The sequence below is a fragment of the Phyllobates terribilis genome, unplaced genomic scaffold, assembly GCF_046119375.1.
Source record: "Phyllobates terribilis strain yellow unplaced genomic scaffold, ASM4611937v1 Scaffold_15__1_contigs__length_34870131, whole genome shotgun sequence".
NCBI classification, from domain to species: Eukaryota; Metazoa; Chordata; class Amphibia; order Anura; family Dendrobatidae; genus Phyllobates; species Phyllobates terribilis.
In genome coordinates, this window is record NW_027362775.1 from 5761038 (window position 1) to 5785916 (window position 24879).

Sequence of the window (24879 nt, forward strand, 5' to 3'; positions counted from 1 at the left end):
CCGAAGCATTTACCGGACACCGGATCCGAGCTTACCGGGATCTCTATGACCCAGTAAGGCATAACCGGAATCCCTGGAGAACTACAAGTCCCAGGATCGCTAAGGTGCTGATACGTAACAGAGCCAGGAGACGCTTAGGCCCCGCATACTGGGAGCGTGAACTTCAAGAGAAGGCCCTACCACAAGGTCAGCCAGCGCAGGACAGAGACAAAGTTAGGCCTAGCTCCAGGCAGGTCAGAAACTTACTGCGCAGAGGCAAGAAACAGGAGGCCCTACACCCGCTCATTGGGGAGGATCCTGATATGCACCCTTCACCCTACAGTGCTCCAGGATGTGCCTGAATTTCCTCCAGTAAAAGGTACTGAAGTGACTACTGTGTCCGTTTCCGTTCTTGCTCTGACCCAGCTGGGTCTCGCCTGTCCTGCATTCCCCCTGCATACGCTGCCCTGAGACCTAGCTCCACCCATGGGGAGCTATACCATCGAGCTGCCTTATCACTGGCCTCAGTGGACTGCTGCAGCGCTGGTGCTTCTCACCAGATACCACAGGTGGTGTCAAAAACTCTTATAAAATTAACAATTATCCACCCTTTTAAAGAGTGACCCCAGGGTACGGGCCAGGGAGCCGACCACCGCGACATCCCAAAGGCCAGGCAAAGGCCCGGGTGACCTCATCGACTGGCTGACTGTGGGTTGACAGTAAGAGGGATCTCCAACCTTGTCATCATCACCCTGTGTGTTATCACACCCGTCGTCCTCAAAGCCAACCTCTTCCTGCCCTGACCGAAAAGTCAAGTTGTCGCTCCAATCAGGTATTTGAGTCTCATCATCGTCTTCATCATTGTCTCCACCAACAGGAGTTACAGTTTGGGAACGAGGGTCTACATTATGCTCAGAACCTTCTTCATCTGGTCCTGGATCCGACTTATAAAGATTCTGGGCATCAGTGCAGATCATTTCCTCGTCTGGATTAACAGAAGCTCTGGAGCAGACCTCCGTTTCCCAGGCTATAGTATGAGTAAACAGCTGTGCAGACTCAACCATCTGTGTTACCCCATACTCAGACGGGCAGCTGGAGACTTGGGAGCTGTGAGGAAGCAAGTGCGATTGGGGTGACACCTCTGAGGACTGGAGTATTTGTGATGTTGAAGTTGAGGTGGAGGAGAGCCCACTTGAAGGAGCACTTGATATCCGCTGAAGCACCTGCTGTTTTTGTGCCTCATCTGGAATTTGTAGCGATGGGCGTGTCCGTAACAAAGGGATCGTATCACATTGTCCACGAAAAGAAGTCGACATGTTAGTTTGGCTGGAAGATGGTCTTTCTTCTGCAGATGTTACTCCCCCCCCACCGTGGGGGGCTCGACCCACCAGCGGACAGGCACCAGTATTAGGAGAGGGGGACTGGCCGTCAGGGTCCACCGCGGCTCTGGCACAAACCTGGCGACACGGAGGTGGCACGGGCAGGAACGGACTGGCCGTGTCGGCTTCTCACTTTTTGGATTTTAGAAGGGCATGACATGCCTATATCTGTGTCTCCCCCTCCTTTTACTCCTCCACCTCTTTTATTTTCGCATGACTATATGTACTTGTCACTTTTCCATGTGTTAGTTATGTCTTCTGAGCAGTTTGTCAGCTTTTGGACACCTTTGAAGGTGTTTTCTATGTGTTTCTATGTGTTTTTGTTTGCCTGCCATTGGTTTTAACGGTGTTCGAAGGTGTTCGACGAACAGTTCGACAAACAGTTCGGCGAACACACGGGTGTTCGACGAACCGAACCGAACTCGAACACTACGGGGGTGGCTCAACACTAGTTGCAGTAGCTTAACAAGAGGGTTTAAATGCCCCTTGGAAGAGACGTGCAGGTCGCAGTAGCTTAACAAGATGGTTTAAATGCCCCTTGTAAGAGCGGTGGAGGTCGCAGTAGCTTAACAAGACGGTTTAAATGCCCCTTGGAAGAGACATGCAGATCGCAGCAGCTTAACAAGACAGTTTAAATGCCCCTAGGAAGAGATGTGCAGGTCGCAGTAGCTTAACAAGACGGTTAAAATGCCCCTTGGAAGAGCGGTGGCGGTAGCAGTAGCTTAACAAGATGGTTTAAATGCCCCTTGGAAGAGACGTGCAGGTCGCAGTAGCTTAACAAGACGGTTTAAATGCCACTTGGAAGAGACATGCAGGTCGCAGTAGCTTAACAAGACGGTTTAAATGCCCCTTGGAAGAGACGTGCAGGTCGCAGTAGCTTAACAAGACGGTTTAAATGCCCCTTGGAAGAGACATGCAGGTCGCAGTAGCTTAACAAGACGGTTTAAATGCCCCATTGAAGAGACGTGCAGGTCGCATTAGCTTAACAAAACGGTTTAAATGCCCCTTGGAAGAGACGTGCAGGTCGCAGTAGCTTAACAAGACGGTTTAAATGCCCCTTGGAAGAGACATGCAGGTCGCAGTAGCTTAACAAGACGGTTTAAATGCCCCATTGAAGAGAGTTGCAGGTCGCATTAGCTTAACAAGACGGCTTAAATGCCCCTTGGAAGAGCGGAGCAGGTCGCAGTAGCTTAACAAGATGGTTTAAATGCCCCTTGGAAAAGACGTGCAAGTCGCAGTAGCTTAACAAGACGGTTTAAATGCCTCTTGAAAGACACGTGCAGGTAGCAGTAGCTTAACAAGACGGATAAAATGCCCCTTGGAAAAGCGGTGGCGGTAGCAGTAGCTTAACAAGACAGTTTAAATGCCCCTTGGAAGAGCGATGGAGGTCGCAGTAGCTTAACAAGACATTTTAAATGCCACTTGGAAGAGAAATGCAGGTCGCAGCAGCTTATCAAGACGGTTTAAATACCCCTTGGAAGAGACTTGCAGGTCGCAGTAGCTTAACAAGACGGTTTAAATGCCCCTTGGAAGAGACATGCAGGTTGCAGTAGCTTAACAAGACGGTTTAAATGCCCCTTGGAAGAGCGGAGGAGGTCGCAGTAGCTGAACATGACAGTTTAAATGCCCTTTGGAACAGATATGCAGGTCGCAGCAGCTTAACAAGACTGTTTAAATGCCCCTTGGAAGAGACGTGCAGGTCGCAGTAGCTTAACAAGATGGTTTAAATGCCCCTTGGTAGAGACATGCAGGCCGCAGTAGCTTAACAAGACGGTTTAAATGCCCCATTGAAGAGAGGTGCAGGTCGCATTAGCTTAACAAGACGGTTTAAATGCCCCCTGGAAAAGTGATGGAGGTTACAGGAGCTTAACAAGACGGTTTAGATGCCCCTTGGAAGAGACGTGCAAGTCGCAGTAGCTTAAAAAGACGGTTTAAATGCGCCTTGGAAGAGAAGTGCAGGTCGCAGTAGCTTAACAAGGCGGTTTAAATGCCCCTTGAAAGAGACTTGGAGGTCGCAGCAGCTTAACAAGACAGTTTAAATGCCCCTTGGAAGAGACGTGCAGGTCGCAGTAGCTTAACAAGACGGTTTAAATGCCCTTTGGAAGAGACATGCAGGTCGCAGTAGCTTAACAAGACGGTTTAAATGCACCTTGGAAGAGACGTGCAGGTTGCAGTAGCTTAACAAGACGGTTTAAATGCCCCTTGGTAGAGACATGCAGGTCGCAGTAGCTTAATAAGACGGTTTAAATGCCACTTGGAAGAGCGGTAAAGGTCGCAGCAGCTTAGCAAGACGGTTTAAATGCCCCTTGGAAAACACGTGCAAGGCGCAGTACCTTAACAAGACGGTTTAAATGCCCGTTGAAAGAGACGTGCAGGTCGCAGTAGCTTAACAAGATGGTTAAAATGCCCCTTGGAAGAGCATGGCGGTAGCAGTAGCTTAACAAGATGGTTTAAATGCCTCTTGGAAGAGACGTGCAGGTCGCAGTAGCTTAACAAGACGGTTTAAATGCCCCTTGGAAGAGCGGTGGAGGTCGCAGTAGCTTAACAAGACGGTTTAAATGCCCCTTGGTTGAGACATGCAGGTCGCAGCAGCTTAACAAGACGGTTTAAATGCCCCTTGGAAGAGACGTGCAGATCACAGTAGCTTAACAAGATGGTTTAAATGCCCCTTGGAAGAGACATACAGGTCGCAATAGCTTAACAAGACGGCTTAAATGCCCATTGGAAGAGCGGAGGAGGTCGCAGTAGCTTAACAAGATGGTTTAAATGCCCCTTAGAAGAGACGTGCAAGTCGCAGTAGCTTAACAAGACGGTTTAAATGCCTCTTGAAAGAGACGTGCAGGTCGCAGTATCTTAACAAGACGGTTAAAATGCCCCTTGGAAAAGACGTGCAAGTCGCAGTAGCTTAACAAGACGGTTTAAATGCCCCTTGGAAGAGACGTGCAGGTCGTAGTAGCTTAACAAGACGGTTTATATGCCCCTTGGAAGAGCGTTGGAGGTCGCAGTAGCTTAACAAGACGGTTTAAATGCCCCTTGGAAGAGACATGCAGGTCGCATCAGCTTATCAAGACTGTTTAAATGTCCCTTTGAAGAGACTTGCAGGTCGCAGTAGCTTAACAAGACGGTTTAAATGCCACTTGGAAGAGACGTGCAGGTTGCAGTAGCTTAACAAGATGTTTTAAATGCCCCTTGGAAAAGAGGTGGAGGTTACAGTAGCTTAACAAGACGGTTTAAATGCCCGTTGAAAGAGACGTGCAGGTCGCAGTAGCTTAACAAGACGGTTAAAATGCCCCTTGGAAGAGCGGTGGCGGTAGTAGTAGCTTAACAAGACGGTTTAAATGCCCCTTGGAAGAGACGTGCAGGTCGCAGTAGCTTAACAAGACGGTTTAAATGCCCCTTGGAAGAGACATGCAGGTCGCAGTAGCTTAACAAGATGGTTTAAATGCCCTTTGAAAGAGCGGTAAAGGTCGCAGTAGCTTAACAAGACGGTTTAAATGCCCCTTGGAAAAGACGTGCAAGGCGCAGTAGCTTAACAAGACGGTTTAAATGCCCGCTGAAAGAGACGTGCAGGTCGCAGTAGCTTAACAACACGGTTAAAATGTCCCTTGGAAGAGCGGTGGCAGTAGCAGTAGCTTAACAAGACGGTTTAAATGCCCCTTGGAAGAGACGTGCAGGTGGCAGTAGCTTAACAAGACGGTTTAAATGCCCCTTGGAAGAGCGGAGGAGGTAGCAGTAGCTTAAGAAGACGGTTTAAATGGCCCTTGATTGAGACATGCAGGTCGCAGCAGCTTAACAAGACGGTTTAAATGCCCCTTGGAAGAGACGTGCAGGTCGCAGTAGCTTAAAAAGATGGTTTAAATGCCACTTGGAAGAGACATGCAGGTCGCAGTAGCTTAAAAAGACGGTTTAAATGCCCCTTGAAAGAGCGGTGAAGGTCGCAGTAGCTTAACAAGTCAGTTTAAATGCCCCTTGAAAGAGACGAGGAGGTCACAGTAGCTTAACAAGACGGTTAAAATGCCCCTTGGAAAAGACGTGCACGTCGCAGTAGCTTAACAAAACGGTTTAAATGCCCCTTGGAAAAGACGTGCAAGTCGCAGTAGCTTAACAAGACGGAATAATTGCCCCTTGGAAGAGACGTGCAGGTCGCAGTAGCTTTCAAGACGGTTTAAATGCCCCTTGGAAGAGACATGCAGGTCGCAGTAGCTTAACAAGACGGTTTAAATGCCCCTTGGAAGAGCGGTGGCGGTCGCAGTAGCTTAACAAGACAGTTTAAATGCCCGTTGAAAGAGACGTGCAGGTCGCAGTAGCTTAACAAAACGGTTAAAGTGCCCCTTGGAAGTGCGGTGGCGGTAGCAGTAGGTTAACAAGACAGTTTAAATACCCCTTGGAAGAGACATGCAGGTCGCAGTAGCTTAACAAGACGGTTTAAATGCCCCTTGAAAGAGCGGTGGAGGTCGCAGTAGCTTAACAAGACTGTTTAAATGCCCCTTGGAAGAGACGTGCAGGTCGCAGTAGCTTAACAAGAAGGTTTAAATGCCCCTTGGAAGAGATGTGCAGGTTTCAGTAACTTAACAAGATGGCTTAAATGCACCTTGGAAGAGACGTGGAGTTCGCAATAGTTTAACAAGACGGTTTAAATGCCCCTTGGAAGAGACAAGCAGGTTGCAGTAGCTTAACAAGAGGGTTTAAATGCCCATTGGAAGAGACGTGCAGGTCGCAGTAGCTTAACAAGATGGTTTAAATGCCCCTTGGAAGAGCGGTGGCGGTAGCAGTAGCTTAACAAGATTGTTTAAATGCCCCTTGGAAGAGACGTGCAGGTCGCAGTAGCTTAACAAGACGGTTTAAATGCCCCTTGGAAGAGCGGTAAAGGTCGCAGTAGATTAACAAGACGGTTTAAATGCCCCTTGAAAAAGACGTGCAAGGCGCAGTAGCTTAACATGACGGTTTAAATGCCCGCTGAAAGAGACGTGTAGGTCGCAGTAGCTTAACAACACGGTTAAAATGTCCCTTGGAAGAGCGGTGGCTGTAGCAGTAGCTTAACAAGACGGTTTACATGCCCCTTGGAAGAGACGTGCAGGTCGCAGTAGCTTAACAAGACGGTTTAAATGCCCCTTGGAAGAGCGGTAGAGGTCGCAGTAGCTTAACAAGACGTTTTAAATGCCCCTTGGAAAAGAGGTGGAGGTTACAGTAGCTTAACAAGACATTTTAAATGCCCGTTGAAAGAGACGTGCAGGTCGCAGTAGCTTAACAAGACGTTTTAAATGCCCCTTGGAAAAGAGGTGGAGGTTACAGTAGCTTAACAAGACAGTTTAAATGCCCGTTGAAAGAGACGTGCAGGTCGCAGTAGCTTAACAAGACGGTTAAAATGCCCCTTGGAAGAGCGATGGCGGTAGCAGTAGCTTAACAAGACGGTTTAAATGCCCCTTGGAAGAGACGTGCAGGTCGCAGTAGCTTAACAAGATGGTTTAAATGCCCCTTGTAAGAAACGTGCAGGTCGCAGTAGCATAACAAGACGGTTTAAATGCCCCTTGGAAGAGACATGCAGGTCGCAGTAGCTTAACAAGATGGTTTAAATGCCCGCTGAAAGAGACGTGCAGGTCGCAGTAGCTTAACAACACGGTTAAAATGTCCCTTGGAAGAGCGGTGGCAGTAGCAGTAGCTTAACAAGACGGTTTAAATGCCCCTTGGAAGAGACGTGCAGGTCGCAGTAGCTTAACAAGATGGTTTAAATGCCCGCTGAAAGAGACGTGCAGGTCGCAGTAGCTTAACAACACGGTTAAAATGTCCCTTGGAAGAGCGGTGGCAGTAGCAGTAGCTTAACAAGACGGTTTAAATGCCCCTTGGAAGAGACGTGCAGGTCGCAGTAGCTTAACAAGATGGTTTAAATGCCCTTTGGAAGAGCGGTGGAGGTCGCAGTAGCTTAAGAAGACGGTTTAAATGGCCCTTGGAAGAGACGTGCAGGTCGCAGTAGCTTAAAAAGATGGTTTACATGCCACTTGGAAGAGACATGCAGGTCGCAGTAGCTTAAAAAGACGGTTTAAACGCCCCTTGGAAGAGGGGTGGAGGTCGCAGTCGCTTAAGAAGACGGTTTAAATGGCCCTTGGTTGAGACATGCAGGTCGCTGCAGCTTAACAAGATGGTTTAAATGCCCCTTGGAAGAGACATGCAGGTTGCAGTAGCTTATCAAGAGGGTTTAAATGCCCCTTGGAAGAGACGTGCAGGTCGCAGTAGCTTAACAAGATGGTGTAAATGCCCCTTGTAAGAGCGGTGGAGGTCGCAGTAGCTTAACAAGACGGTTTAAATGCCCCTTGGAAGAGACATGCAGATCGCAGCAGCTTAACAAGACGGTTTAAATGCCCCTAGGAAGAGATGTGCAGGTCGCAGTAGCTTAACAAGACGGTTTAAATGCCCCTTGGAAGAGACGTGCAGGTCGCAGTAGCTTAAAAAGACGGTTTAAATGCCCCTTGAAAGAGACGCGCAGGTCACAGTAGCTTAACAAGACGGTTTAAATGCCCCTTGGAAGAGATGTGCAGGTCGCAGTAGCTTAACAAGATGGTTTAAATGCCCCTTGTAAGAGCGGTGGAGGTCGCAGTAGCTTAACAAGACGGTTTAAATGCCCCTAGGAAGAGATGTGCAGGTCGCAGTAGCTTAACAAGACGGTTTAAATGCCCCTTGGAAGAGACGTGCAGGTCGCAGTAGCTTAAAAAGATGGTTTAAATGCCACTTGGAAGAGACATGCAGGTCGCAGTAGCTTAAAAAGACGGTTTAAATGCCCCTTGGAAGAGCGGTGAAGGTCGCAGTAGCTTAACAAGTCAGTTTAAATGCCCCTTGAAAGAGTCGCGCAGGTCACAGTAGCTTAACAAGACGGTTTAAATGCCCCTTGGAAGAGATGTGCAGGTTTCAGTAACTTAACAAGAGGGTTTAAATGCCCCTTGTAAGAGCGGTGGAGGTCGCAGTAGCTTAAAAAGACGGTTTAAATGCCCCTTGGAAGAGACATGCAGATCGCAGCAGCTTAACAAGACGGTTTAAATGCCCCTAGGAAGAGATGTGCAGGTCGCAGTAGCTTAACAAGACGGTTAAAATGCCCCTTGGAAGAGCGGTGGCGGTAGCAGTAGCTTAACAAGATGGTTTCAATGACCCTTGGAAGAGACGTGCAGGTCACAGTAGCTTAACAAGACGGTTTAAATGCCCCTTGGAAGAGCGGTAAAGGTCGCAGTAGCTTAAGAAGACGGTTTAAATGCCCCTTGGAAAAGACGTGCAAGGCGCAGTAGCTTAACAAGACGGTTTAAATGCCCGCTGAAAGAGACGTGCAGGTCGCAGTAGCTTAATAACACGGTTAAAATGTACCTTGGAAGAGCGGTGGCAGTAGCAGTAGCTTAACAAGACGGTTTAAATGCCCCTTGGAAGAGACGTGCAGGTCGCAGGAGCTTAACAAGATGGTTTAAATGCCCCTTGGAAGAGCGGTGAAGGTCGCAGTAGCTTAAGAAAACGGTTTAAATGCCCCTTGGTTGAGACATGCAGGTCGCAGCAACTTAACAAGACGGTTTAAATGCCCCTTGGAAGAGACGTGCAGATCACAGTAGCTTAACAAGATGGTTTAAATGCCCCTTGGAAGAGACATACAGGTCGCAATAGCTTAACAAGACGGCTTAAATGCCCCTTGGAAGAGCGGAGGAGGTCGCAGTAGCTTAACAAGATGGTTTAAATGCCCCTTGGAAGAGACGTGCAAGTCGCAGTAGCTTAACAAGACGGTTTAAATGCCTCTTGAAAGAGACGTGCAGGTCGCAGTAGCTTAACAAGACGGTTAAAATGCCCCTTGGAAAAGACGTGCAAGTCGCAGTAGCTTAACAAGACGGTTTAAATGCCCCTTGGAAGAGACGTGCAGGTCGTAGTAGCTTAACAAGACGGTTTATATGCCCCTTGGAAGAGCGTTGGAGGTCGCAGTAGCTTAACAAGACGGTTTAAATGCCCCTTGGAAGAGACATGCAGGTCGCATCAGCTTATCAAGACTGTTTAAATGTCCCTTTGAAGAGACTTGCAGGTCGCAGTAGCTTAACAAGACGGTTTAAATGCCACTTGGAAGAGACGTGCAGGTTGCAGTAGCTTAACAAGATGTTTTAAATGCCCCTTGGAAAAGAGGTGGAGGTTACAGTAGCTTAACAAGACGGTTTAAATGCCCGTTGAAAGAGACGTGCAGGTCGCAGTAGCTTAACAAGACGGTTAAAATGCCCCTTGGAAGAGCGGTGGCGGTAGTAGTAGCTTAACAAGACGGTTTAAATGCCCCTTGGAAGAGACGTGTAGGTCGCAGTAGCTTAACAAGACGGTTTAAATGCCCCTTGGAAGAGACATGCAGGTCGCAGTAGCTTAACAAGATGGTTTAAATGCCCTTTGAAAGAGCGGTAAAGGTCGCAGTAGCTTAACAAGACGGTTTAAATGCCCCTTGGAAAAGACGTGCAAGGCGCAATAGCTTAACAAGACGGTTTAAATGCCCGCTGAAAGAGACGTGCAGGTCGCAGTAGCTTAACAAAACGGTTAAAATGTCCCTTGGAAGAGCGGTGGCAGTAGCAGTAGCTTAACAAGACGGTTTAAATGCCCCTTGGAAGAGACGTGCAGGTGGCAGTAGCTTAACAAGACGGTTTAAATGCCCCTTGGAAGAGCGGTGGAGGTCGCAGTAGCTTAAGAAGACGGTTTAAATAGCCCTTGATTGAGACATGCAGGTCGCAGCAGCTTAACAAGACGGTTTAAATGCCCCTTGGAAGAGACGTGCAGGTCGCAGTAGCTTAAAAAGATGGTTTAAATGCCACTTGGAAGAGACATGCAGGTCGCAGTAACTTAAAAAGACGGTTTAAATGCCCCTTGGAAGAGCGGTGAAGGTCGCAGTAGCTTAACAAGTCAGTTTAAATGCCCCTTGAAAGAGACGCGCAGGTCACAGTAGCTTAACAAGATGGTTAAAATGCCCCTTGGAAAAGACGTGCACGTCGCAGTAGCTTAACAAAACGGTTTAAATGCCCCTTGGAAAAGACGTGCAAGTCGCAGTAGCTTAACAAGACGGAATAATTGCCCCTTGGAAGAGACGTGCAGGTCGCAGTAGCTTTCAAGACGGTTTAAATGCCCCTTGGAAGAGACATGCAGGTCGCAGTAGCTTAACAAGACGGTTTAAATGCCCTTTGGAAGAGCGGTGGCGGTCGCAGTAGCTTAACAAGACAGTTTAAATGCCCGCTGAAAGAGACGTGCAGGTCGCAGTAGCTTAACAAAACGGTTAAAGTGCCCCTTGGAAGTGCGGTGGCGGTAGCAGTAGGTTAACAACACAGTTTAAATGCCCCTTGGAAGAGACATGCAGGTCGCAGTAGCTTAACAAGACGGTTTAAATGCCCCTTGAAAGAGCGGTGGAGGTCGCAGTAGCTTAACAAGACTGTTTAAATGCCCCTTGGAAGAGACGTGCAGGTCGCAGTAGCTTAACAAGAAGGTTTAAATGCCCCTTGGAAGAGATGTGCAGGTTTCAGTAACTTAACAAGACGGCTTAAATGCACCTTGGAAGAGACGTGGAGTTCGCAATAGTTTAACAAGACGGTTTAAATGCCCCTTGGAAGAGACATGCAGGTTGCAGTAGCTTAACAAGAGGGTTTAAATGCCCCTTGGAAGAGACGTGCAGGTTGCAGTAGCTTAACAAGATGGTTTAAATGCCCCTTGGAAGAGCGGTGGCGGTAGCAGTAGCTTAACAAGATTGTTTAAATGCCCCTTGGAAGAGACGTGCAGGTCGCAGTAGCTTAACAAGACGGTTTAAATGCCCCTTGGAAGAGCGGTAAAGGTCGCAGTAGCTTAACAAGACGGTTTAAATGCCCCTTGAAAAAGACGTGCAAGGCGCAGTAGCTTAACATGACGGTTTAAATGCCCGCTGAAAGAGACGTGCAGTTCGCAGTAGCTTAACAACACGGTTAAAATGTCCCTTGGAAGAGCGGTGGCTGTAGCAGTAGCTTAACAAGACGGTTTAAATGCCCCTTGGAAGAGACGTGCAGGTCGCAGTAGCTTAACAAGACGGTTTAAATGCCACTTGGAAGAGCGGTAGAGGTCGCAGTAGCTTAACAAGACGTTTTAAATGCCCCTTGGAAAAGAGGTGGAGGTTACAGTAGCTTAACAAGACAGTTTAAATGCCCGTTGAAAGAGACGTGCAGGTCGCAGTAGCTTAACAAGACGGTTAAAATGCCCCTTGGAAGAGCGATGGCGGTAGCAGTAGCTTAACAAGACGGTTTAAATGCCCCTTGTAAGAAACGTGCAGGTCGCAGTAGCATAACAAGACGGTTTAAATGCCCCTTGGAAGAGACATGCAGGTCGCAGTAGCTTAACAAGACAGTTTAAATGCCCGATGAAAGAGACGTGCAGGTCGCAGTAGCTTAACAACACGGTTAAAATGTCCCTTGGAAGAGCGGTGGCAGTAGCAGTAGCTTAACAAGACGGTTTAAATGCCCCTTGGAAGAGACGTGCAGGTCGCAGTAGCTTAAGAAGATGGTTTAAATGCACTTTGGAAGAGCGGTGGAGGTCGCAGTAGCTTAAGAAGACGGTTTAAATGGCCCTTGATTGAGACATGCAGGTCGCAGCAGCTTAACAAGACGGTTTAAATGCCCCTTGGAAGAGACGTGCAGGTCGCAGTAGCTTAAAAAGATGGTTTAAATGCCACTTGGAAGATACATGCATGTCGCAGTAGCTTAAAAAGACGGTTTAAATGCCCCTTGGAAGAGCGGTGAAGGTCGCAGTAGCTTAACAAGTCAGTTTAAATGCCCCTTGAAAGAGACCCGCAGGTCACAGTAGCTTAACAAGAGGGTTTAAATGCCCCTTGTAAGAGCGGTGGAGGTCGCAGTACATTAACAAGACGGTTTAAATGCCCCTTGGAAGAGACATGCAGATCGCAGCAGCTTAACAAGACGGTTTAAATGCCCCTAGGAAGAGATGTGCAGGTCGCAGTAGCTTAACAAGACGGTTAAAATGCCCCTTGGAAGAGCGGTGGTGGTAGCAGTAACTTAACAAGATGGTTTCAATGCCCCTTGGAAGAGACGTGCAGGTCGCAGTAGCTTAACAAGACGGTTTAAATGCCCCTTGGAAGAGCGGTAAAGGTCGCAGTAGCTTAACAAGACGGTTTAAATGCCCCTTGGAAAAGACGTGCAAGGCGCAGTAGCTTAACAAGACGGTTTAAATGCCCGCTGAAAGAGACGTGCAGGTCGCAGTAGCTTAACAACACGGTTAAAATGTCCCTTGGAAGAGCGGTGGCAGTAGCAGTAGCTTAACAAGACGGTTTAAATGCCCCTTGGAAGAGACGTGCAGGTCGCAGTAGCTTAACAAGATGGTTTAAATGCCCCTTGGAAGAGCGGAGGAGGTCGCAGTAGCTTAAGAAGACGGTTTAAATGCCCCTTGGTTGAGACATGCAGGTCGCAGCAGCTTAACAAGACGGTTTAAATGCCCCTTGGAAGAGACGTGCAGGTCGCAGTAGCTTAAAAAGATGGTTTAAATGCCACTTGGAAGAGACATGCAGGTCGCAGTAGCTTAAAAAGACGGTTTAAACGCCCCTTGGAAGAGCGGTGGAGGTCGCAGTCGCTTAAGAAGACGGTTTAAATGGCCCTTGGTTGAGACATGCAGGTCGCAGCAGCTTAACAAGATGGTTTAAATGCCCCTTGGAAGAGACATGCAGGTTGCAGTAGCTTAACAAGAGGGTTTAAATGCCCCTTGGAAGAGACGTGCAGGTCGCAGTAGCTTAACAAGATGGTTTAAATGCCCCTTGTAAGAGCGGTGGAGGTCGCAGTAGCTTAACAAGACGGTTTAAATGCCCCTTGGAAGAGACATGCAGATCGCAGCAGCTTAACAAGACGGTTTAAATGCCCCTAGGAAGAGATGTGCAGGTCGCAGTAGCTTAACAAGACGGTTTAAATGCCCCTTGGAAGAGACGTGCAGGTCGCAGTAGCTTAAAAAGACGGTTTAAATGCCCCTTGGAAGAGCGGTGAAGGTCGCAGTAGCTTAACAAGTCAGTTTAAATGCCCCTTGAAAGAGACGCGCAGGTCACAGTAGCTTAACAAGACGGTTTAAATGCCCCTTGGAAGAGATGTGCAGGTCGCAGTAGCTTAACAAGATGGTTTAAATGCCCCTTGTAAGAGCGGTGGAGGTCGCAGTAGCTTAACAAGATGGTTTAAATGCCCCTAGGAAGAGATGTGCAGGTCGCAGTATCTTAACAAGACGTTTTAAATGCCCCTTGGAAGAGACGTGCAGGTCGCAGTAGCTTAACAAGTCAGTTTAAATGCCCCTTGAAAGAGACGCGCAGGTCACAGTAGCTTAAAAAGACGGTTTAAATGCCCCTTGGAAGAGATGTGCAGGTTTCAGTAACTTAACAAGAGGGTTTAAATGCCCCTTGTAAGAGCGGTGGAGGTCGCAGTAGCTTAACAAGACGGTTTAAATGCCCCTTGGAAGAGACATGCAGATCGCAGCAGCTTAACAAGACGGTTTAAATGCCCCTAGGAAGAGATGTGCAGGTCGCAGTAGCTTAACAAGACGGTTAAAATGCCCCTTGGAAGAGCGGTGGCGGTAGCAGTAGCTTAACAAGATGGTTTCAATGCCCCTTGGAAGAGACGTGCAGGTCGCAGTAGCTTAACAAGACGGTTTAAATGCCCCTTGGAAGAGCGGTAAAGGTCGCAGTAGCTTAACAAGACGGTTTAAATGCCCCTTGGAAAAGACGTGCAAGGCGCAGTAGCTTAACAAGACGGTTTAAATGCCCGCTGAAAGAGACGTGCAGGTCGCAGTAGCTTAACAACACGGTTAAAATGTACCTTGGAAGAGCGGTGGCAGTAGCAGTAGCTTAACAAGACGGTTTAAATGCCCCTTGGAAGAGACGTGCAGGTCGCAGTAGCTTAACAAGATGGTTTAAATGCCCCTTGGTAGAGACATGCAGGCCGCAGTAGCTTAACAAGACGGTTTAAATGCCCCATTGAAGAGACGTGCAGGTCGCATTAGCTTAACAAGACGGTTTAAATGCCCCTTGGAAAAGTGACGGAGGTTACAGTAGCTTAACAAGACGGTTTAGATGCCCCTTGGAAGAGACGTGGAAGTCGCAGTAGCTTAAAAAGACGGTTTAAATGCGCCTTGGAAGAGAAGTGCAGGTCGCAGTAGCTTAACAAGGCGGTTTAAATGCCCCTTGAAAGAGACTTGGAGGTCGCAGAAGCTTAACAAGACGATTTAAATGCCCCTTGGAAGAGACATGCAGGTCGCAGCAGCTTAACAAGAAAGTTTAAATGCCCCTTGGAAGAGACGTGCAGGTCGCAGTAGCTTAACAAGACGGTTTAAATGCCCCTTGGAAGAGACATGCAGGTCGCAGTAGCTTAACAAGACGGTTTAAATGCACCTTGGAAGAGACGTGCAGGTTGCAGTAGCTTAACAAGACGGTTTAAATGCCCCTTGGAAAAGAGGTGGAGGTTACAGTAGCTTAACAAGACGGTTTAAATGCCCGTTGAAAGAGACGTGGAGGTCGCAGTAGCTTAACAAGACGGTTAAAATGCCCCTTGGAAGAGCGGTGGCGGTAGCAGTAGCTTAACAAGATGGTTTAAATGCCCCTTGGAAGAGACGTGCAGGTCGCAGTAGCTTAACAAGACGGTTTAAATGCCACTTGGAAGAGACATGCAGGTCGCAGTAGCTTAACAAGACGGTTTAAATACCCCTTGGAAGAGCGGTAAAGGTCGCAGTAGCTTAACAAGACGGTTTAAATGCCACTTGGAAAACACGTGCAAGTCGCAGTACCTTAACAAGACTGTTTAAATGCCCGTTGAAAGAGACGTGCAGGTCGCAGTAGCTTAACAAGACGGTTAAAATGCCCCTTGGAAGAGAGGCGGCGGTAGCAGTAGCTTAACAATATGGTTTAAATGCCCCTTGGAAGAGACGCGCAGGTCGCAGTAGCTTAACAAGACGGTTTAAATGCCCCTTGGAAGAGCGGTGGAGGTCGCAGTAGCTTAACAAGACGGTTTAAATGCCCCTTGGAAAAGACGTGCAAGTCGCAGTAGCTTAACAAGACGGTATAAATGCCCCTTGGAAGAGACGTGCAGGTCGCAGTAGCTTTCAAGACGGTTTAAATGCCCTTTGGAAGAGACATGCAGGTCGCAGTAGCTTAAGAAGACGGTTTAAATGCCTCTTGGAAGAGCGGTGGAGGTCGCAGTAGCTTAACAAGATGGTTTAAATGCCCCTTGGAAGAGACATGCAAGTCGCAGTAGCATAACAAGACGGCTTAAATGCCCCTTGGAAGAGCGGAGGAGGTCGCAGTAGCTTAACAAGATGGTTTAAATGCCCCTTGGAAGAGACGTACACGTCGCAGTAGCTTAACAAGATGGTTTAAATGCCTCTTGAAAGAGACGTGCAGGTCGCAGTAGCTTAACAAGACGGTTAAAATGCCCCTTGGAAAAGTCGTGCAAGTCGCAGTAGCTTAACAAGACTGTTTAAATGCCCCTTGGAAGAGACGTGCAGGTCGTAGTAGCTTAACAAGACGGTTTATATGCCCCTTGGAAGAGCGGTGGAGGTCCAAGTAGCTTAACAAGATGGTTTAAATGCCCCTTGGAAGAGACGTGCAAGTCGCAGTAGCTTAACAAGACGGTTTAAATGCCTCTTGAAAGAGACGTGCAGGTCGCAGTAGCTTAACAAGACGGTTAAAATGCCCCTTGGAAAAGACGTGCAAGTCGCAGTAGTTTAACAAGACGGTTTAAATGCCCCTTGGAAGAGACATGCAGGTCGCAGTAGCTTAAAAAGACGGTTTAAATGCCCCTTGGAAGAGCGGTGAAGGTCGCAGTAGCTTAACAAGTCAGTTTAAATGCCCCTTGAAAGATACGCGCAGGTCGCAGTAGCTTAATAAGACGGTTAAAATGCCCCTTGGAAGAGCGGTGGAGGTCGCAGTAGCTTAACAAGACGGTTTAAATGATCGCTTGCAAAAGACGTGCACGTCGCAGTAGCTTAACAAAACGGGTTAAATGCCCCTTGGAAAAGACGTGCTAGTCGCAGTAGCTTAACAAGACGGTATAAATGCCCCTTGGAAGAGACATGCAGGTCGCAGTAGCTTTCAAGACGGTTTAAATGCCCCTTGGAAGAGACATGCAGGTCGCAGTAGCTTAAGAAGACGGTTTAAATGCCCCTTGGAAGAGCGGTGGCGGTCGCAGTAGCTTAACAAGACAGTTTAAATGCCCCTTGAAAGAGACGTGCAGGTCGCAGTAGCTTAACAAGACGGTTAAAGTGCCCCTTGGAAGTGCGGTGGCGGTAGCAGTAGCCTAACAAGACAGTTTAAATGCCCATTTGAAGAGACGTGCAGGTCGCAGTAGCTTAACAAGACGGTTTAAATGCCCCTTGAAAGAGCGGTGGAGGTCGCAGTAGCTTAACAAGACTGTTTAAATGCCCCTTGGAAGAGACGTGCAGGTCGCAGTAGCTTAACAAGAAGGTTTAAATGCCCCTTGGAAGAGATGTGCAGGTTTCAGTAACTTAACAAGACGGTTTAAATGCACCTTGGAAGAGACGTGGAGTTCGCAATAGCCTAACAAGACGGTTTAAATGTCCCTTGGAAGAGACATGCAGGTTGCAGTAGCTTAACAGGAGGGTTTAAATGCCCCTTGGAAGAGACGTGCAGGTCTCAGTAGCTTAACAAGATGGTTTAAATGCCCCTTGTAAGAGCGGTGGAGGTCGCAGTAGCTTAACAAGACGGTTTAAATGCCCCTTGGAAGAGACATGCAGATCGCAGCAGCTTAACAAGACGGTTTAAATGCCCCTAGGAAGAGATGTGCAGGTCGCAGTAGCTTAACAAGACGGTTAAAATGCCCCTTTGAAGAGCGGTGGCGGTAGCAGTAGCTTAACAAGATTGTTTAAATGCCCCTTGGAAGAGACGTGCAGGTCGCAGTAGCTTAACTAGATGGTTTAAATGCCACTTGGAAGAGACATGCAGGTCGCAGTAGCTTAACAAGACGGTTTAAATGCCCCTTGGAAGAGACGTGCAGGTCGCAGTAGCTTAACAAGACCGTTTAAATGCCCCTTGTAAGAGCGGTGGAGGTCGCAGTAGCTTAACAAGACGGTTTAAATGCCCCTTGGAAGAGACATGCAGATCGCAGCAGCTTAACAAGACAGTTTAAATGCCCCTAGGAAGAGATGTGCAGGTCGCAGTAGCTTAACAAGACGGTTAAAATGCCCCTTGGAAGAGCGGTGGCGGTAGCAGTAGCTTAACAAGACGGCTTAAATGCACCTTGGAAGAGACGTGGAGTTCGCAATAGTTTAACAAGACGGTTTAAATGCCCCATGGAAGAGACATGCAGGTTGCAGTAGCTTAACAAGAGGGTTTAAATGCCCCTTGGAAGAGACGTGCAGGTCGCAGTAGCTTAACAAGATGGTTTAAATGCCCCTTGGAAGAGCGGTGGCGGTAGCAGTAGCTTAACAAGATTGTTTAAATGCCCCTTGGAAGAGACGTGCAGGTCGCAATAGCTTAACAAGACGGTTTAAATGCCCCTTGGAAGAGCGGTAAAGGTCGCAGTAGCTTAACAAGACGGTTTAAATGCCCCTTGGAAAAGACGTACAAGGCGCAGTAGCTTAACAAGACTGTTTAAATGCCCGCTGAAAGAGACGTGCAGGTCGCAGTAGCTTAACAAGACGGTTTAAATGCCCCTTGGAAGAGCGGTAGAGGTCGCAGTAGCTTAACAAGACGTTTTAAATGCCCCTTGGAAAAGAGGTGGAGGTTACAGTAGCTTAACAAGACAGTTTAAATGCCCGTTGAAAGAGACGTGCAGGTAGCAGTAGCTTAGCAAGACTGTTAAAATGCCCCTTGGAAGAGCGATGGCGGTAGCAGTAGCTTAACAAGACGGTTTAAATGCCCCTTGTAAGAAACGTGCAGGTCGCAGTAGCTTAACAAGATGGTTTAAATGCCCTTTGGAAGAGCGGTGGAGGTCGCAGTAGCTTAAGAAGACGGTTTAAATGGCCCTTGATTGAGACATGCAGGTCGCAGCAGCTTAACAAGACGGTTTAAATGCCCCTTGGAAGAGACATGCAGGTCACAGTAGCTTAAAAAGACGGTTTAAATGCCCCTTGGAAGAGCGGTGAAGGTCGCAGTAGCTTAACAAGTCAGTTTAAATGCCCCTTGAAAGAGACGCGCAGGTCACAGTAGCTTAACAAGACGGTTTAAATGCCCCTTGGAAGAGATGTGAAGGTTTCAGTAACTTAACAAGAGGGTTTAAATGCCCCTTGTAAGAGCGGTGGAGGTCGCAGTAGCTTAACAAGACGGTTTAAATGCCCCTAGGAATAGATGTGCAGGTCGCAGTAGCTTAACAAGACGGTTAAAATGCCCCTTGGAAGAGCGGTGGCGGTAGCAGTAGCTTAACAAGATGGTTTCAATGCCCCTTGGAAGAGACGTGCAGGTCGCAGTAGCTTAACAAGACGGTTTAAATGCCCCTTGGAAGAGCGGTAAAGGTCGCAGTAGCTTAACAAGACGGTTTAAATGCCCCTTGGAAAAGACGTGCAAGGCGCAGTAGCTTAACAAGACGGTTTAAATGCCCGCTGAAAGAGACGTGCAGGTCGCAGTAGCTTAACAACACGGTTAAAATGTCCCTTGGAAGAGCGGTGGCAGTAGCAGTAGCTTAACAAGACGGTTTAAATGCCCCTTGGAAGACACGTGCAGGTCGCAGTAGCTTAACAAGATGGTTTAAATGCCCCTTGGAAGAGCGGTGGAGGTCACAGTAGCTTAAGAAGACGGTTTAAATGGCCCTTGGTTGAGACATGCAGGTTGCAGCAGCTTAACAAGACGGTTTAAATGCCCCTTGGAAGAGACGTGCAGGTCGCAGTAGCTTAAAAAGATGGTTTAAATGCCACTTGGAAGAGACAGGCAGGTCGCAGTAGATTAAAAAGACGGTTTAAACGCCCCTTGGAAGAGCGGTGGAGGTCGCAGTCGCTTAAGAAGACGGTTTAAATGGCCCTTGGTTGAGACATGCAGGTCGCAGCATCTTAACAAGATGGTTTAAATGCCCCTTGGAAGAGACATGCAGGTTTCAGTAGCTTAACAAGAGGGTTTAAATGCCCCTTGGAAGAGACGTGCAGGTCGCAGTAGCTTAACAAGATGGTTTAAATGCCCCTTGTAAGAGCGGTGGAGGTCGCAGTAGCTTAACAAGACGGTTTAAATGCCCCTTGGAAGAGACATGCAGATCGCAGCAGCTTAACAAGATGGTTTAAATGCCCCTAGGAAGAGATGTGCAGGTCGCAGTAGCTTAACAAGACGGTTTAAATGCCCCTTGGAAGAGACGTGCAGGTCGCAGTAGCTTAAAAAGACGGTTTAAATGGCCCTTGGAAGAGCGGTGAAGGTCGCAGTAGCTTAACAAGTCAGTTTAAATGCCCCTTGAAAGAGACGCGCAGGTCACAGTAGCTTAACAAGACGGTTTAAATGCCCCTTGGAAGAGATGTGCAGGTCGCAGTAGCTTAACAAGATGCTTTAAATGCCCCTTGTAAGAGCGGTGGAGGTCGCAGTAGCTTAACAAGACGGTTTAAATGCCCGTAGGAAGAGATGTGCAGGTCGCAGTAGCTTAACAAGACGGTTTAAATGCCCCTTGGAAGAGACGTGCAGGTCGCAGTAGCTTAAAAAGATGGTTTAAATACCACTTGGAAGAGACATGCAGGTCGCAGTAGCTTAAAAAGACGGTTTAAATGCCCCTTGGAAGAGCGGTGAAGGTCGCAGTAGCTTAACAAATCAGTTTAAATGCCCCTTGAAAGAGACGCGCAGGTCACAGCAGCTTAACAAGACGGTTTAAATGCCCCTTGGAAGAGATGTGCAGGTTTCAGTAACTTAACAAGAGGGTTTAAATGCCCTTTGTAAGAGCGGTGGAGGTCGCAGTAGCTTAACAAGACGGTTTAAATGCCTCTAGGAAGAGATGTGCAGGTCGCAGTAGCTTAACAAGACGGTTAAAATGCCCCTTGGAAGAGCGGTGGCGGTAGCAGTAGCTTAACAAGATGGTTTCAATGCCCCTTGGAAGAGACGTGCAGGTCGCAGTAGCTTAACAAGACGGTTTAAATGCCACTTGGAAGAGCGGTAAAGGTCGCAGTAGCTTAACAAGACGGTTTAAATGCCCCTTGGAAAAGACGTGCAAGGCGCAGTAGCTTAACAAGACGGTTTAAATGCCCCTTGGAAGAGACGTGCAGGTCGCAGTAGCTTAACAAGATGGTTTAAATGCCCCTTGGAAGAGCGGTGAAGGTCGCAGTAGCTTAAGAAGACGGTTTAAATGGCCCTTGGTTGAGACATGCAGGTCGCAGCAGCTTAACAAGACGGTTTAAATGCCCCTTGGAAGAGACGTGCAGGTCGCAGTAGCTTAAAAAGATGGTTTAAATGCCACTTGGAAGAGACATGCAGGTCGCAGTAGCTTAAAAAGATGGTTTAAACGCCCCTTGGAAGAGCGGTGGAGGTCGCAGTCGCTTAAGAAGACGGTTTAAATGGCCCTTGGTTGAGACATGCAGGTCGCAGCAGCTTAACAACACGGTTAAAATGTACCTTGGAAGAGCGGTGGCAGTAGCAGTAGCTTAACAAGACGGTTTAAATGCCCCTTGGAAGAGACGTGCAGGTCGCAGTAGCTTAACAAGATGGTTTAAATGCCCCTTGGAAGAGCGGTGAAGGTCGCAGTAGCTTAAGAAGACGATTTAAATGGCCCTTGGTTGAGACATGCAGGTCGCAGCAGCTTAACAAGACGGTTTAAATGCCCCTTGGAAGAGACGTGCAGGTCGCAGTAGCTTAAAAAGATGGTTTAAATGCCACTTGGAAGAGACATGCAGGTCGCAGTAGCTTAAAAAGATGGATTAAACGCCCCTTGGAAGAGCGGTGGAGGTCGCAGTCGCTTAAGAAGACGGTTTAAATGGCCCTTGGTTGAGACATGCAGGTCGCAGCAGCTTAACAAGATGGTTTAAATGCCCCTTGGAAGAGACATGCAGGTTGCAGTAGCTTAACAAGAGGGTTTAAATGCCCCTTGGAAGAGACGTGCAGGTCGCAGTAGCTTAACAAGATGGTTTAAATGCCCCTTGTAAGAGCGGTGGAGGTCGCAGTAGCTTAACAAGACGGTTTAAATGCCTCTTGGAAGAGACATGCAGATCGCAGCAGCTTAACAAGACGGTTTAAATGCCCCTAGTAAGAGATGTGCAGGTCGCAGTAGCTTAACAAGACGGTTAAAATGCCCCTTGGAAGAGCGGTGGCGGTAGCAGTAGCTTAACAAGATGTTTTAAATGCCCCTTGGAACAGACGTGCAGGTCGCAGTAGCTTAACAGGATGGTTTAAATGCTACTTGGAAGAGACATGCAGGTCGCAGTAGCTTAACAAGACGGTTTAAATGCCCCTTGGAAGAGACGTACAGGTCGCAGTAACTTAACAAGACGGTTTAAATGCCCCTTGGAAGAGACATGCAGGTCGCAGTAGGTTAACAAGACGGCTTAAATGCCCCTTGGAAGAGCGGAGGAGGTCGCAGTAGCTTAACAAGATGGTTTAAATGCCCCTTGGAAAAGAAGTGCAAGTCGCAGTAGCTTAACAAGACGGTTTAAATGCCTCTTGGAAGAGCGGAGGAGGTCGCAGTAGCTTAACAAGGTGGTTTAAATGCCCCTTGGAAAAGAAGTGCAAGTCGCAGTAGCTTAACAAGACGGTTTAAATGCCTCTTGAAAGAGACGTGCAGGTCGCAGTAGCTTAACAAGACGGATAAAATGCCCCTTGGAAGAGCGGTGGCGGTAGCAGTAGCTTAACAAGAGAGTTTATATGCCCCTTGGAATAGCGATGGAGGTCGCAGTAGCTTAACAAGACGGTTTAAATACCCCTTGGAAGAGACTTGCAGGTCACAGTAGCTTAACAAGACGGTTTAAATGCCCCTTGGAAGAGACGTGCAGGTTGCAGTAGCTTAACAAGACTGTTTAAATGCCCCTTGGAAGAGACATGCAGGTCGCAGTAGCTTAACAAGAAGGTTTAAATGCCCCTTGGTAGAGACATGCAGGCCGCAGTAGCTTAACAAGACGGTTTAAATGCCCCTTGGAAGAGACATGCAGGTCGCAGCAGCTTAACAAGACGGTTTAAATGGCCCTTGATTGAGACATGCAGGTCGCAGCAGCTTAACAAGGCGGTTTAAATGCCCCTTGAAAGAGACTTGGAGGTCGCAGAAGCTTAACAAGACGGTTTAAATGCCCCTTGGAAGAGACATGCAGGTCGCAGCAGCTTAACAAGACGGTTTAAATGGCCCTTGATTGAGACATGCAGGTCGCAGCAGCTTAACAAGATGGTTTAAATGCCCCTTGGAAGAGACGTGCAGGTCGCAGTAGCTTAAAAAGATGGTTTAAATGCCACTTGGAAGAGACATGCATGTCGCAGTAGCTTAAAAAGACGGTTTAAATGCCCCTTGGAAGAGCGGTGAAGGTCGCAGTAGCTTAACAAGTCAGTTTAAATGCCCCTTGAAAGAGACGCGCAGGTCACAGTAGCTTAACAAGACGGTTTAAATGCCCCTTGGAAGAGATGTGCAGGTTTCAGTAACTTAACAAGAGGGTTTAAATGCCCCTTGTAAGAGCGGTGGAGGTCGCAGTACATTAACAAGACGGTTTAAATGCCCCTTGGAAGAGACATGCAGATCGCAGCAGCTTAACAAGACGGTTTAAATGCCCCTAGGAAGAGATGTGCAGGTCGCAGTAGCTTAACAAGACGGTTAAAATGCCCCTTGGAAGAGCGGTGGTGGTAGCAGTAGCTTAACAAGATGGTTTCAATGCCCCTTGGAAGAGACGTGCAGGTCGCAGTAGCTTAACAAGACGGTTTAAATGCCCCTTGGAAGAGCGGTAAAGGTCGCAGTAGCTTAACAAGACGGTTTAAATGCCCCTTGGAAAAGACGTGCAAGGCGCAGTAGCTTAACAAGACGGTTTAAATGCCCGCTGAAAGAGACGTGCAGGTCGCAGTAGCTTAACAACACGGTTAAAATGTCCCTTGGTAGAGCGGTGGCAGTAGCAGTAGCTTAACAAGACGGTTTAAATGCCCCTTGGAAGAGACGTGCATGTCGCAGTAGCTTAACAAGATGGTTTAAATGCCCCTTGGAAGAGCGGAGGAGGTCGCAGTAGCTTAAGAAGACGGTTTAAATGGCCCTTGGTTGAGACATGCAGGTCGCAGCAGCTTAACAAGACGGTTTAAATGCCCCTTGGAAGAGACGTGCAGGTCGCAGTAGCTTAAAAAGATGGTTTAAATGCCACTTGGAAGAGACATGCAGGTCGCAGTAGCTTAAAAAGACGGTTTAAACGCCCCTTGGAAGAGCGGTGGAGGTCGCAGTCGCTTAAGAAGACGGTTTAAATGGCCCTTGGTTGAGACATGCAGGTCGCAGCAGCTTAACAAGATGGTTTAAATGCCCCTTGGAAGAGACATGCAGGTTGCAGTAGCTTAACAAGAGGGTTTAAATGCCCCTTGGAAGAGACGTGCAGGTCGCAGTAGCTTAACAAGATGGTTTAAATGTCCCTTGTAAGAGCGGTGGAGGTCGCAGTAACTTAACAAGATGGTTTAAATGCCCCTTGGAAGAGACATGCAGATCGCAGCAGCTTAACAAGACGGTTTAAATGCCCCTAGGAAGAGATGTGCAGGTCGCAGTAGCTTAACAAGACGGTTTAAATGCCCCTTGGAAGAGACGTGCAGGTCGCAGTAGCTTAAAAAGACGGTTTAAATGCCCCTTGGAAGAGCGGTGAAGGTCGCAGTAGCTTAACAAGTCAGTTTAAATGCCCCTTGAAAGAGACGCGCAGGTCACAGTAGCTTAACAAGACGGTTTAAATGCCCCTTGGAAGAGATGTGCAGGTCGCAGTAGCTTAACAAGATGGTTTAAATGCCCCTTGTAAGAGCGGTGGAGGTCGCAGTAGCTTAACAAGATGGTTTAAATGCCCCTAGGAAGAGATGTGCAGGTCGCAGTAGCTTAACAAGACGGTTTAAATGCCCCTTGGAAGAGACGTGCAGGTCGCAGTAGCTTAAAAAGATGGTTTAAATGCCACTTGGAAGAGACATGCAGGTCGCAGTAGCTTAAAAAGACGGTTTAAATGCCCCCTGGAAGAGCGGTGAAGGTCGCAGTAGCTTAACAAGTCAGTTTAAATGCCCCTTGAAAGAGACGCGCAGGTCACAGTAGCTTAAAAAGACGGTTTAAATGCCCCTTGGAAGAGATGTGCAGGTTTCAGTAACTTAACAAGAGGGTTTAAATTCCCCTTGTAAGAGCGGTGGAGGTCGCAGTAGCTTAACAAGACGGTTTAAATGCCCCTTGGAAGAGACATGCAGATCGCAGCAGCTTAACAAGACGGTTTAAATGCCCCTAGGAAGAGATGTGCAGGTCGCAGTAGCTTAACAAGACGGTTAAAATGCCCCTTGGAAGAGCGGTGGCGGTAGCAGTAGCTTAACAAGATGGTTTCAATGCCCCTTGGAAGAGACGTGCAGGTCGCAGTAGCTTAACAAGACGGTTTAAAGCCCCTTGGAAGAGCGGTAAAGGTCGCAGTAGCTTAACAAGACGGTTTAAATGCCCCTTGG